The sequence below is a fragment of the Olea europaea genome, unplaced genomic scaffold, assembly GCF_002742605.1.
Source record: "Olea europaea var. sylvestris unplaced genomic scaffold, O_europaea_v1 scaffold2538, whole genome shotgun sequence".
NCBI lineage: Eukaryota > Viridiplantae > Streptophyta > Magnoliopsida > Lamiales > Oleaceae > Olea > Olea europaea.
In genome coordinates this window covers 114,496-128,316 of record NW_019243645.1, presented here as the reverse complement: position 1 = coordinate 128,316, position 13,821 = coordinate 114,496, and the positions used below count along the sequence as shown (strand labels likewise).

The following is a 13,821-nucleotide window of genomic DNA, read 5'->3' as shown; positions in this document are numbered from 1 at the left end:
TTAACTCTAAATATAAAAACAAATCTCCGGAAAGCTATTGAACTACGTTAGAAGAAAGAAAAACATGATGATTTGGCAATACTCCACCTCTTCTTCATGTACTATCTTCTTCTTCTTTGGGAAGGCTTCTATTGATCACGCATCAATTATAAGCCAAGTTGTCGAAGAGTTATGTGAAGCTATCGTGCATAAGGTCAAGACCAAAAAATTCTAAGTTCTTTGTATTTGACAATGTTCCGAGAAAACTCTTCTTTTGAAAAGTACCTAAAAATGCATTAATCGACAAGAGGATAACTTAATCCACATACCCATTTCTTTCTTGGGAAAACCCTTTTATGCTCTGCATGAAATTTGTTACTAGGAAATTTTTCTCTCTATCTTAAATTAACAAGACATTTATTAACTGTACAAATTACTGGGCTTTTGGTGCCTATTTTTATTATCATTTTATTAATTTTAATAAAAGTATATAATCACATGATGTAATTATCACAAAGCTTAAGCATGTTAATACAACAATTTGAATAAAAGTTGAAAATATTACGTGACATGTTAATTGAATCTATTTTTCGACAAAAGTTTAACAGATACATCTTTTTGTACTTTCATATTGCAAATAGTATTAAAAAAGGTTGAACCCCAACTTTAAGGGTCCTCCACCGCCCCTATCCTGGAGCATCGTGAGGGAGGTAAATCGCAGGTTATGCCTCCAAGAGTATAGGGTGAAAGGCTGCTTGTACACTTGCACTTACCCAAGAGCCAAATTCATATTTCAGGATTCGAACTCTTGACGCGACAGCCTCAAGCAAAGTTGGATTTCTCCACCCTCCCTTTTTACCACTTGGAGATGTGCCCTGGAGGCATATTGCAAATAGTATTAGTTACGATTGCATGAGGTTGAAGACACAATTACATGTACGATAAATGTGGCATGCAGAATATTTGAGGTAATTAATTGCAAAATAAAAAACAATTGTTACTTGATTAGTCTTGGTTTTATACATTAATCTTTGTAATTTCTTATGTGTCATTCATTAATTTGTACATTATTTTTATGAATATATTAAGGTAAGAGATAATGCCAAACCCATGAGGTAGGTATACTTAAAAAATGTATTTCAAAAAAATAATAATACAGAGAACATATCAAGAATGAAATAATATTTTAATGTCAATTATTTATTTTGTCTTATTTACCCCCTTACTAAGAGTTAGAAGACACTCTCCACGGCCCACCTCATCTATAAAAGTCAAAATGGGGAAATAATAATAATAATAATAATAATAATAATAATAATAATAATAATAATAATAATAATAATAATAATAACAACATGGTCCCCCGTGTTCCTTCAAATTGGATAATCAATTTCCAGTGTTAAAGAAATTCTGAAATAAATTATTTTTTGGTCTTTAAAAGTTAAAATAAGTGAACTATTATTTTGACAGAATAATAAAAACTACGTTTACAATTGTAGACTTAAAAATATATATCTAAATATATATGAAAATAAAACACTACTTAAAAGTAAGTTTTTCTTATTTTTAGCTGGACAAACATATTCTTAACTATTAGTTATTATTTTACAGAAAGTAATTATTTAAATTGAATGAATTTCATAAAATCCACAAATTGGTGTTACTGGTACAGAACGATAACGACACTATTAATAAAAGTCAAATTTTGGTTGGATTTTGCTATACATACACTCTATTTCCCCTTATGAGATGAGTGTACATCGAGGCATACAGATAGCATTTCCCTTTATAGTTTGCATTAATCCATCCAAACTAAACAAGTAGGAATATATATAGACATCCAATCACTCAATTTATGCCACAAATCTCATCTTCCATACGTATCCATTGAAATATTTTTCATATCTCATTCTCCTGTACTTTCTCACGTATTTTTCATTTAGTTCTTTAACATATTATTGATGGACGGTGTTGTGAATACTGCACCGTTCATAGCCTCCTCACATATGAGGGGCTATACCTTGTACAGTTCGACGTGGACTATACAAGAAGAAAAACTCATTATTGATTATCTTTAAAATACGATATGTGATTGGCGTACGGGTAAAGCCGTACACATTTTAATAGAGGTGGTGTGTCATTTTCTTATTGAAAGTTGGCAAAAAATAAAATAAAATGAAACCACATAGGTACTGTTAACACAACGCCTGTAAGCCTCCTGTATAGTTTTCCCCTGTACAAGGAGAATATACATTTAGTGAAAACAAGAGTTTCGACTATCTATGATGATTTTTTAACAAATTACACCCCCTTTGATGCCATTATTTTGAAAGAAAGAAAGAAAAAAAATGATATTTTGAATATTGGATTTTTGGAAAAAATGTAAACTTACATACAAAATAATTTATTGTATAAATGTGATTGAAAATAAGTATGAAAATTAAAGAATTTTATTTTAAAGAAAGACAATCAGAAGCTACAAAGTACATATTCTTAGACATGCTAATCCAATCTATGCAAATGACACATTATGTACATATGAGGCTATTTTAGAATAATATAGAACATATCACAAACAAAATATGCAAAATTCCATTAATCACAAACTATTCTTATTATTTTGAAAGCTCATCTAAATTTCGTCTTTGCCCTTGCCGCCTGACCATTCTTTACGACTTCACACTCCTAGACTTCACCGAGGCCCATTAAGCTTGTAAAAACTTAAAATTTGACCTTATCACCTAATCAAACCTTATGTTTTTAGAACTCTAACTATATCGCTTCAACGTGTAAATCATCAAAATTCACACAATTGTGCATCAGAAATTGCTACACATTGTTTGAAAAATCCACTCCACCGAGAACTAGGTTAGTTATGGAATGAAATATGCTATTGATTTTATTTTATTTTTTTTAGTTCTAAACAGGAAAGCATATTCACCCTAATATCACATTAATGTGCTCCCTTCATTCCATTCAGATATATTTGATTTCCTTTTTCGTCTGTTTCAAATTATAAGTTATTTTACTTATTGAAAGTATATATATATATATTTTTTAAAATTTTCTAATATACTTGTATTTAATATACATCGTTATCAATAAAAATAAACAAATCATATTAATTACATTTGTTTACTCTGTATAAAAATAGAAAGAAGTATATATTTATGGGAATAAACAAATCATATTAATTGACTTTGACAATTTTATTAGATCAAAGGATGAAATTATATATTAAAACTCGAAATGAGAGAAATAGAGGAATTTAAAACTATCCCAATAAATTAAGGATATCTTGTGCAATATATGATAAATTATTTCATTAAGGGTATAATAGACATTTTATCAAAAATAAATAGTAGCAGGTCATTTATAATAATACCCCCGTTCTAACGCCGTTGATACACTTGCACCTAACATACGGTGGCGTAAATTTGGAGGCAGCGAACATCCCCCTCTGTTGGCGGGAACACCTCGGCCGATTTGGCTAACATAATTTGTAGACTATTGCTTCAGATCAAGGCTTCCTATCACCAAATAAAAAATAAATAAATAAATAATAATAATAATAGTAGTAGTAGTAGCCGTCAATAAAGGGAATGGTGATCGACGTTCTAACGCCGTTGATACACTTGCACCTAACATACGGTGGCGTAAATTTGGAGGCAGCGAACATCCCCCTCTGTTGGCGGGAACACCTCGGCCACCCCTCACTCCGCCTTCCCTCTGGCCCTCGTATTTGATTTCGTGCTGCCTCTTTAGGTAATTGTATTTTTAACTCATTCTGTAATTTTTAGGTTTTACTACGATCAATTTGTCTGAGACGGTGTTTGATGTATATTTACTGTGATTGTGAATAGGTGAATGAATGGAAGATATTCTTGTTATGAAGTGCAGTGTGGAAATGAGGCCCGATGTCGCTGTCTTGATGACGACCACGACTTCAGCATTGTGAGACCAAATCTGATTTGAGTACTTTATTTATTTGAATTTTGAACGTTGGATTTCTTTGGCTGTTTGTCTTATATTAACTTATAATGAATTTTTAAAATATGAAAGAAAATCTTCTGATGCAATTTGTCCAATCATTGAAATTTTTGCGAGGCTAGATTATTGCTTTTTTATTTCATATTTTCCTTGATTGATTGCTACGTTGGATTTTGAATTAACTATGCTGAACGTGTCATTTAGTATATGTGCGAAAAGTATTAAAGTTATCCTTTTAAAATAAAGAGGTGGTCCTGAGGTTTGGGAGAATGGAGATGGGTGGTTGTTTGAATTTGGGCCATTTGATGAACTAAGGATTGACATATTCAATTTTTTTGTCTCGCAGAGAATGAAAATGCAGTCGTATGGAAATGAAATTTCATAATTAATGATAGATATCATTCTCAGTTTTGTGTTTTTTTTGTTTTAAACTGCATTTTAGTCATGGGGTTATTGGATATATCTCAAGATAGCCTTGTGGTTGGCCATCGTTATTCATTTTTATTTGTATATAAAATCTTTCGGGTCTCTTTTGATAGTGCAACCTTTGACAATGTTTTGCTCTTGGACTTGTGGTCCTTATTTTGGGAAACAAGGTAGAAAGGTCTATTTCGAAAGCTGATTGAAGGATATATGTTATGAAAACAGATTGGATAAAACATAAAGCAATAAGAAACAACCTGGAAAAGAAGCAATTTTATCCCTTTTGTATAATTGGTTTGGTTGAATTATGTCTTACTATTTTTAAGAGTGGTTGAAGATGTTGAGCTTTGAGGCTTGATTGAAAGGAAACGCTTTTACTATTCTAACTCATCCCTAATAGTAAACTTCGATGAGGACAAATGAAAATTGAAGAACAATTGAATAGCACTTTACGGAAATAAGGAGTATAATTGCCGAAAGTGTCTTCTGTTTTGACATCACTCAAGATAGACCAACCTTAACTTGGCCTATAGTAGTTGCTAAGGTTTCTAATGCTCGGGCTCTTCGAAATGGTCGGAGTACCTGTGTCGGACACGACATAACATGGGTATGAGTATAGGATATATGTTGGATCCTCCAAGTTTCAATTGGACACTTTGCAATTTTTGCTTCTTCTTTCTTTTTCTTCTCTCTTTTTTTCTTTTCCTTTTCTTTTCCCTTTATGCTCTCTATTAAACTAGCGTTGCTTCCGAGATGGTGGAGAAGGGCGATGACCAAGGTTTTCCCCTCTCCTTCTTCTTTCTTTTTGCTTTCCCCTTTCCTCTTTTTTTCCTTTCTTTCCCTCTATGTATAGGTGGTTTAGGATTTTGTTTGTATAAAATGAAAACGAGTTCCATATAGTGTTTCTTAGTTCCATTAAGTCCAAATTGCAATCAAGTCCCTCATTTTCTATTTTATATGATATTTAGTAATTAACTTCCCATAAATTGAAAACTAAACCCAAAATTCTATTTTATTCATTCTAACCTCCTATTCAGTACTCATTTACTTCTTTGCGATTATCGATTTTGGCTTATTTAAAATGACATCTTGAGTTAGTAGAAAAATTGAAGCTTGAAAGACATATTCACGTATTCGTATCCGAAATTTGGACTCTTTTTAGCCATTTTTCCATATTTTACATTTTAGAAAATAGAAGATCGGACATTTAGACCCGTACCCATATCCGATACCCGTACTTGAGTCCAAGCATCATAGGCTAAGGTTCTAATTGCTTTAGACCTCCCAGTAGATCTAACAACAAATAGAACGGAATGACAAAAGTAGAATTATGAAGCCGACCCCAAATTTATTCCAAACAAGGTTTAGTTTCTTATTGTTGTATATAACATCTAGTTGGATGATTTGCTCTTTTTTAACCATTAACAAGTTGGAGTTTAGTGATTGGCGTGAAAGATGTAAAGTCTCTAGCTCATTTGATGTGCATGTTCTTTTGTTCTACTCTATTTCTGCAATCACTTGGGTAACATCAACCTGTAAGTTTGGCTTCCTGATGTTTGACGTCTGCCAATAGCATTGTGTTTGGGGGTGGTCCTCTTTTCAATGACGCAATACCACGTCAATGGTGTTGGCTTCTTTAGGTTAAATTAATTTCCTTAGTTGTGACCCCTTCTACCATTTGAGGTATCCTTCAGGATAAATTATTTGTTGTTGAATTGACAAAATAAGTTTATACACTTATGAACGATTCCTAAGCCTCTGGCTGCCAGTGAAAATGTATTCCCTCAGTTATGGTGTTACTTAGAATCTAGATTAGCTTACCCTTTAAATATACGCTTAGTGGTTGATTGGCTGATGGTTTGGACTTCAAAATCTCCACCTACTTGTTAGTATCACTGAAGAATTTATTCTCTTAATTCCACTTCCACTTGACCAGTTCAAATTAATGAAACAGAAAATAATTTTCTTCACACGGTTCCCTCACTATGCTGTCAAAACAGTTTCTGACTTTGTTTTGAGCTGTTGTATTGACTGTGGATTTATATGGATAAGGCTTGCATTAAGGTAGTTGGCTTGATTATATTATCATTTGTCAATTAGAAAAGAAAAGCTACAATTTATCTGTAAAATTAGTCATTCCATTTATAGTCAATTTCCTAGCTCTAGAATGTTACACATCAATGTTTAAAAAGGCTTCATCGAATATTGAGGCATTTTTCCTTCATGAGGCGAGAGTTGCAAGCCTTTCGTTAAATAAAAAAAGTCAAAAATTATTAAAATGCAAATGATCTCATAATAATTCAAAAAAATTAATTCATAATATATCAATTTAAAGAGTGCAAACAAACAGAAGGAAAATCTATAAAATAACGAAAAGGAAACTATTATTTTAGTTTTGGGGGGTGGGGGGTGGGTGAGTAGTGGAGTATTTTCCATAGTGGGTCTTTGAGAAATTATTTTTTTTTTCTAAAAAAGTTTTAGAGGGTAATGGACCACTCCTAAAATGAGTCAACTAGAATTTTTATGTTTTTTGTGGATACACACCTAAAGTAAAGTGAATAAGTATAGAGAATTAAGGAGCACACACCTCAGTACCTTACAAGCGTTGAGTGTGCTATGAGGTCTGTACCTCACTCAACTGAGGCGTACGCCTTGAAAAACTGCCTTCAGGCATTTTCTACTAGCCTCACTTTGAGGCTGGCCTCAATCGTGTCTTTTAAAACCATTTCACATTGACACATTTGTACTCTGGCTTTAAGTATTGAACAACTTCAATATTTTAGACTCCTCGAAACTTCTCCTAATGATTCGTAATAGAATGCTACATATAGAACTGCTCCTATAGTTCAGTTATGTTATGTAGAACTTGATTATAAGCTATTCAAGCAAGATCCTGATATTATAAACTTTTGGGAGTATTTTTGGTGCATATTGGAAAAGATTGGTTATTGCAAATTTTATTTCTTGATTTCTTACCTTTATTGTGTATGTAATTTTCTTTTTGTATAAAGGCAATTTAACCTATTATGACAAGCATTCCGTAATAAAATAAGATGTTTAAATTTTGAAGCAAATCAAATACATGATTCATGTCCAAAAGCACACACTTAATCGGATATGTCTACCCCGAAGCATTGTCGTTTAAGTGTGACAACTGATATTAAACAGCTAAAGGCATTAAACTTGAATTGTAGGTCATGCTAATATGTAAACTGCTTTTTTTCGAAAAAAGTGTTCTTACGGTAGTCAGGGTGAAATATGTCCACTTTCTAAAACACCTACACACCTGCTCTACCCCTTCCCTATTTCCTCACCTTCCAAGGAAGCAATGGAGGGGGGAATTCAGAGTCAGGGAGCCGCATTGGGGAGGGGAAGGTGCTGGAAAATCAAAGGCGGCAAGGTTGCTAACGGGAGGAGGAGAAGATGTTTTGGGGGGCTGGAATATTGGGGATTGGAGTAGGTGGAGACACAAGTTGAAGGTGATGAATGAAATGGAGACAACGGTGAATTCTATTAATTCTTTCGAATTTGAATTAATCGTATGTTTTGTACGTAGATAGAGCACCTAGAGGTTTAGTAATAGATATGGAACAACAGATTTCAAGTCTTGAACGTTCTACGAGGACCGATCTATCTTCTGCTCCGTAGGTATATGTTAGGACGTGTTTCAAAAGGCTTTTTATTAGCGGCATTGGCTTGCGCCAAATGTGTTCATTATAAAATCTGCTTTCCCCTCTCATAGTTACTTTTTATGAATGTCAACTAAGTATCATTAGTAAATTGCTCCCGGTTGTTCAATCATTTGATTAACCAGAGTCTTTCTTTGATAAATGATCACTATGAGTCAGATTCAATAGAATTTGATTAATCTTTGTTTCTGTCATTAAGACGGAGAACTGAATTAAGAATTCTCTTTGTTCATCACCAATCGAATCATTGTTTCTAGATATACGAGACATCTAAGTCATATAAGTAAAAAAATATATTTGGTGATAAGAAAAAGAAAAAATGTGAACGGGGATTTGATTGATGATAAAATAGAATCCAGTTAGAGCATAAACTAATGATGCTTTCGGCTTCTGGACTTTCACCATCTAAGGTACAGCATTCGTGCTGCTTCACCTAGCAGCACGACGCTTGTATTGCTCTCCCACAATCCTGTATCCATTAGCATTAGCAGTTTTAGTTGGCACTCATCCCGCTCTTCCTTCCTCAAGCATCGATGCAGCAAGGAGTTCATCAATTGAAGTATATGTTAAGCTCTTTTATAAAAAATGATATGGCTGAAGCAACGGAATAGCGATTCCGCTAATTTCACTTTTAGGATCCTGTGGTCAAAGTCTTTTAATTTGAAGAACATCCGAATGCCATGTAGTTTAGTTGATAATCGGTCAAGAACACTGTAGTTTTCTTAGCATTTACAAAGATGCACTGGCTTCTTCTAAGAAATGTATAGCCCTTTAGCATGCAATGCAAAAGTCCCTTTTAACACTGGATGTTAATTAGGTTTGCATTTTGATGTTTGTCAGCTGTCCCTTCATTCATCCTTGGAATTTCTTGTCTCCTGGTTTCTGAATATTGTTATATGTGTCATTTTCCTATCTGATACGAGAAAAAGAGGAGGATATTTCGGTGAATAAATTAACTCTTGATATTATACAATACATAATAGTATTATTCCAGTAATTATAGGTCCTTGTGCCTCTAGAAGGATCTAGGATTACAGAGTAGCTCTCCTGTATGAACATTTTTTGGCTCGTTAACAGTACCTCTTGATATGGATGTAAAACCTGTGAACACGGGATTAAGTGATATTACACAAGGTGGTATGCCTTTCTGTATGAGTAATTTGCAGCAATACCTTTTTGTTCATTGCCAGTGGCAAAAAAAAGATGGAAGCTTCGAGGAATCTAGGTGGAGTGAGTTGACAATAATCAACAAAAAAATATTTTATTGCAAGAATTTATGAGCTGAGAATTTTATCTTTCATGCATTTGCTTTTAGGCCCTCTCTTGCTCTCCCCCAAGGACATTTCAAGAAAGTTGAGCAATCTCCGTAGATGATAATGATAGATTCCTCTGGAAAATATCTTCCATAGTTTCTAGATCTCCACAAAGGCTGGCATAGAAAAAGAATGGTTTCTGGGATTTATTGGCTAGGCATTTGGGTGTGACATGGACAAGATTTGAACAAGTAAAGGATTAAAAGCCAGATCTGAGGCTTCACGTTAGAACCGTCTTGTTTTCTAAGGTTACTAAGTTAGGATGGGTCTCACTCAATACTGTTTGTAGAGTTGTATATGTTGAGAGAACTAGCAGAAATTGGTTTCCGTGTTAATTTAATGCCAATTTATTATCTTTCGTGTAAAGAAATGACAATTATTGACTTTTGTTTCTGTATTTTTCTATTCTTTGTTGATGCTGATGGAATTGAAATTTATGTCTGTTTTCCAAGTCTATTCTATTTTATGTACTTGGGTTTTTCATTTATTTCTGTAGTGAAGTGATGAAGAACCTGCTTCTGATTGATGTCAGATATCAGTTTCTTAATACTCCTAAGTTTTTCAAAATTTTAGTTAATGTTAACATATACACTTGAGCTTTTCCATTAATAATTGTAGATAATACTTTTATTTGACTAACATGTCCTCTGTTGTGTAAATATATCTAGTTCTTAAAATTTGTAAGTTCTACAAAATTTTAGTTAATGTTAACATTTATATGTTAATCATTATTGACATATTTTTAATTGAATGTGTCGTCTAGCGTTTACTCACTTGTGGCCAATACTGCACTCTCTTGTATTTTACCACTTATATGAAGTGCAATTCTCCTCTCACCCCCACCCCCTATCTCACACATATATGCATCAATTCCATTCAATGTTTCAAGTGTTCTCATTAACAAGATTGGTAACTACAGCAACAGTTGTCAAAAGGTAAAATAATTAGAGCTAATCACGAGGGTAAAACCCTTTTTTTTATTTTTTAAATGATATATTGTGTGACATTGTAAGTGCAAAAGAAACTTCGGACAAGCAGACCTATTACCCTTCCATGTGTAACAAATTCTTATCCTACCTCTATGTTACTGCTATGGAGCTATAATTGGTGTTTGTGTAGCAAAATTGTAAGATTGTGGGTTTAATCTTTTTCCCTGGTGGTGGATAGAGTATTCACACTTTTATTCATACATTTATTGAATTGTCAAAATAAATTGATTCTCAAGTGTTTTCATGTATAATTTTGGTCTTTTTGTACCTTTTAGGGTTAGAACGTTTAAAGATCTAAAGATACTCTCATGAGCATGATGCTTAATTAGATCAAGCTGAGAAATGAATTAGCTAGAGAGAATTCCGATTGTGAGTTGTAACACAGTTGGGAGGGAAGAACTATTTTGCTTGTGTAGGTTACTTTATACAAATGCACATGTACGGATGTTCGTATTGAATAAGAAAATGTTATGTATATGTCAGGATTCAGCACATTTAAGCTCAAGTTTTTTATTGGAATTTATCATTTGTCTAAGTTTTGAAACTTTATTTCCTTGTACATAGATAAAACTGTAAATTTTCTTGCCCTAACACAAACACCAGCGTGAACCAGTTTGCTCCACTTGACATGCGTACCGCCATGGTTGCTTTCCTTGGTTATTGGAAGCCAAATGTAATCATACTATTGGAAAGTGAATTGTGTCCAAATCTCGTTATGGCTGCTGCTAGGAATGGTGTAAGCCTTTCTCATTTCCAAGCTAATGTATTGTGTCTCAGAAACTGCTTTATTATGAATTATAATCATCTGGAACATGAGCAATTTCGTTATTCTTTTAATTCCCTTGTTTTGCAGGGATCAGCCTCGGCAGTGTTCCACTTTTGTAGATAATGTTTCTATTTCATGTAATATTTTACTTCTCATAATTAGTTACATATGCACCCTTTTATTCTCCCTTCATATTGCATTGATCTAAATGGCAGAATGTCCAAAAAATCTTTTCAAAATTGGTCTCAACCGGCAATTCTTCTGTTGATTAGATTGATGCTCTCGAAGTTTTGGTTGATTCTCCTGTTGTATGTTCTTATTTTCTGTCCTATAATGAGTTTTAAATCCCTCTCTCTGATTTGCTACACCTTTTATTTCTGTCGTAGAGCACGAACCTAGGAATTCACTGTTAGCTGTTGCAAACTCCACCTTTCATTATGAACTTCTTGGGAGACCGAAAATGTGGTATGGCCATAATTTCCATTTTGGTAGATGTCTTAACAAATGTCAGATGCACAATGACTTTCTATTTTGGCTGAATTGATCCATCAACGCCTTGCAGGATCCAGTTAGTTATTTCTTTGATAATTCAGTGCACCATTCTCAAATATTGCTTTTTCATGAGTTCTTTATGCTTGTTTTTTACATCTCCATCGCATATAAACATTTTGTTTGTCAGTTTGATCATTAAAGCACACTCCAATATATTTGAAGACTAGACTCCTGAATTTAATATTGTTGCTTCTTTTTTTTCAGCTATTGATGATTTTGGCATTCTTGAGGAAGAGAAGCATTCTGGAAGATTTACAGGTACAACTTGCTCATAGAAAGGTGGGGATGGCATCATCCATGCACAAGGGATAAGAGGATGGTAAGTGATAGAATTCCTGGTAACTGCTTTTAAGATTACGGATTACCTGAGATATGATGACCATTGTGCTGATTGATGTTAATGAGATATATTAGTGACTTGAAATTATCCAAGTAGGATGGAACCCTAACTATTATTATTATTTTAACACAGTTTTCGTCTCATTCTTATGTGGCGCAGATATGTAGGAACTAAGTAAATTGCCGGAGGGTAAAGACTTCTATCTGGATGGTTCCAATTGGAATGTCACTTTCTTTAAAAAGAAATATCTATTTTGTCGTTTCTCATGCTAGTGTATACAAGATAAAAATTAAATATGCGTTTAGAATATATGTCCATCTCCTATCTTCAAATTCAACTGTCAACAGTATTATTTATTAGAATAAGTACTAGCTTCGCATATTTCACCATTATTTTATATAACACCATACATCTCACAGACAGTCTATCTGAAGTGATCTCTGCGCGTGTTTTAATGAGTTGAGGGGTTTAGGGGAAAGAATGGCGAAGAATAAAGTGCAACAAGAAGATCTTGTCATATATTTTTAACTGCCACCAAACTTGAGTATTTTAATGAGCATGATATATATTCTGTATCCAAATTTTGTGCAGTCAATGATAAGCTTATAGTATAGTATTAATTTAAATGCTTACAAACCTTTGTGCAGTCATTCTAATAGCTCACAATGTGCTTAACAAATTCATCCAGATACTGTCAGTATCCTTTTTACCCCGCAACCTCGACATGGGAGAGAGATCACTCTGGTATTGGTTTATGGGATAACCACGTCTCTTTTCTGTCATGACTATTATAGAAGACATTTCTTTATGCTTTGTGTTTGTGGTTTAAAGCCTGTGTATTTTGCTCATTTCGGAACTTATGATAGCACAGTTGATCATTTTATCTTCCTGCTCACCGATCAACTTGTCAATGGAATTCATGGCATGGGGTAATTATGTTATTTTCAATCAGCTATCTTGGACAAGAGCCTTTGGCCATCTTTGAGATTTGGGATTGTCTTTCTACTTCTCCCAACTTATCGTGGAGAAGACTTGATTGATAATAATATTTTGAAAACTTTTCTTCAAAAATTCACCCCTCCCCTATCTGCTTGACCAGCACCGTGTTTCCGTAACAGGACGTCAGGCACGACAGCTGCAGGGGAATGTTAAAAATCAGTATAATGTCAGTTTGTCCAAAAGATTGAATCTATGACTATCTAATTGCTTCAAAACGACATACCTTCCCCGTCTAGTCAAATAAGTCAAAGCGATTTTGGTCACAGAAATGGGCAAAGTGCGCGCTTAACAATGTAGAGTTTCCCTCTTCCATAAGAGATTGCACAAGTCCTAGCATATCCCCTGATTTGGTTCCTAGATATTGAGATGCTTCTGAAGATATTTTGAGTAACTTCTCTGTAATGACACTGGCCCTGGTGATATGGTGTGCTGTTTTATCGAGTTTCTTTTGAATGCTCGAGAAGATGGCATGTTCTGGGGTGCAATTCCTAGATTTTGAGGAGCTTCTGAAGATGCTCAAAAGAGTAACTTCTCCATGGACAAATTATCACCTTGTTGATATGCTGTGCCAACACTAGTATTATCTCAATTATCTGTTGAATGCTTGATAAAGAACGCTCATGGTCTCTTTCAAGTTCATGGAGACTTTTATTTGCATGTAATTATATACTTTTAGAACCAGACCTCGTCACTTTCCTAGAGACAGAAACATGAATTATTCTTTTCCATATCAGTATGAATTGTACTTCATATGGCTGTCAAATTTCTCCTTAACACACTA

General features: G+C 33.9%; 1 long non-coding RNA gene across 4 annotated transcripts; it reads left to right on the top strand.

The window, feature by feature from the left end:
• The first annotated feature begins 3,573 nt into the window (after positions 1–3,573).
• On the top strand, positions 3,574–13,796 carry LOC111382623. Of its 4 annotated transcripts, none has more exons than XR_002700574.1 (7): positions 3,574–3,744; positions 3,843–3,933; positions 10,997–11,119; positions 11,237–11,286; positions 11,536–11,614; positions 11,906–12,020; positions 12,201–13,796. It is a non-coding gene; the product is annotated as an uncharacterized LOC111382623 (long non-coding RNA). The 4 variants fall into 4 exon arrangements; XR_002700571.1 differs by having other exon boundaries at positions 10,987–11,119; XR_002700572.1 differs by having other exon boundaries at positions 10,987–11,146.
• The last annotated feature ends 25 nt before the right edge of the window (positions 13,797–13,821 follow it).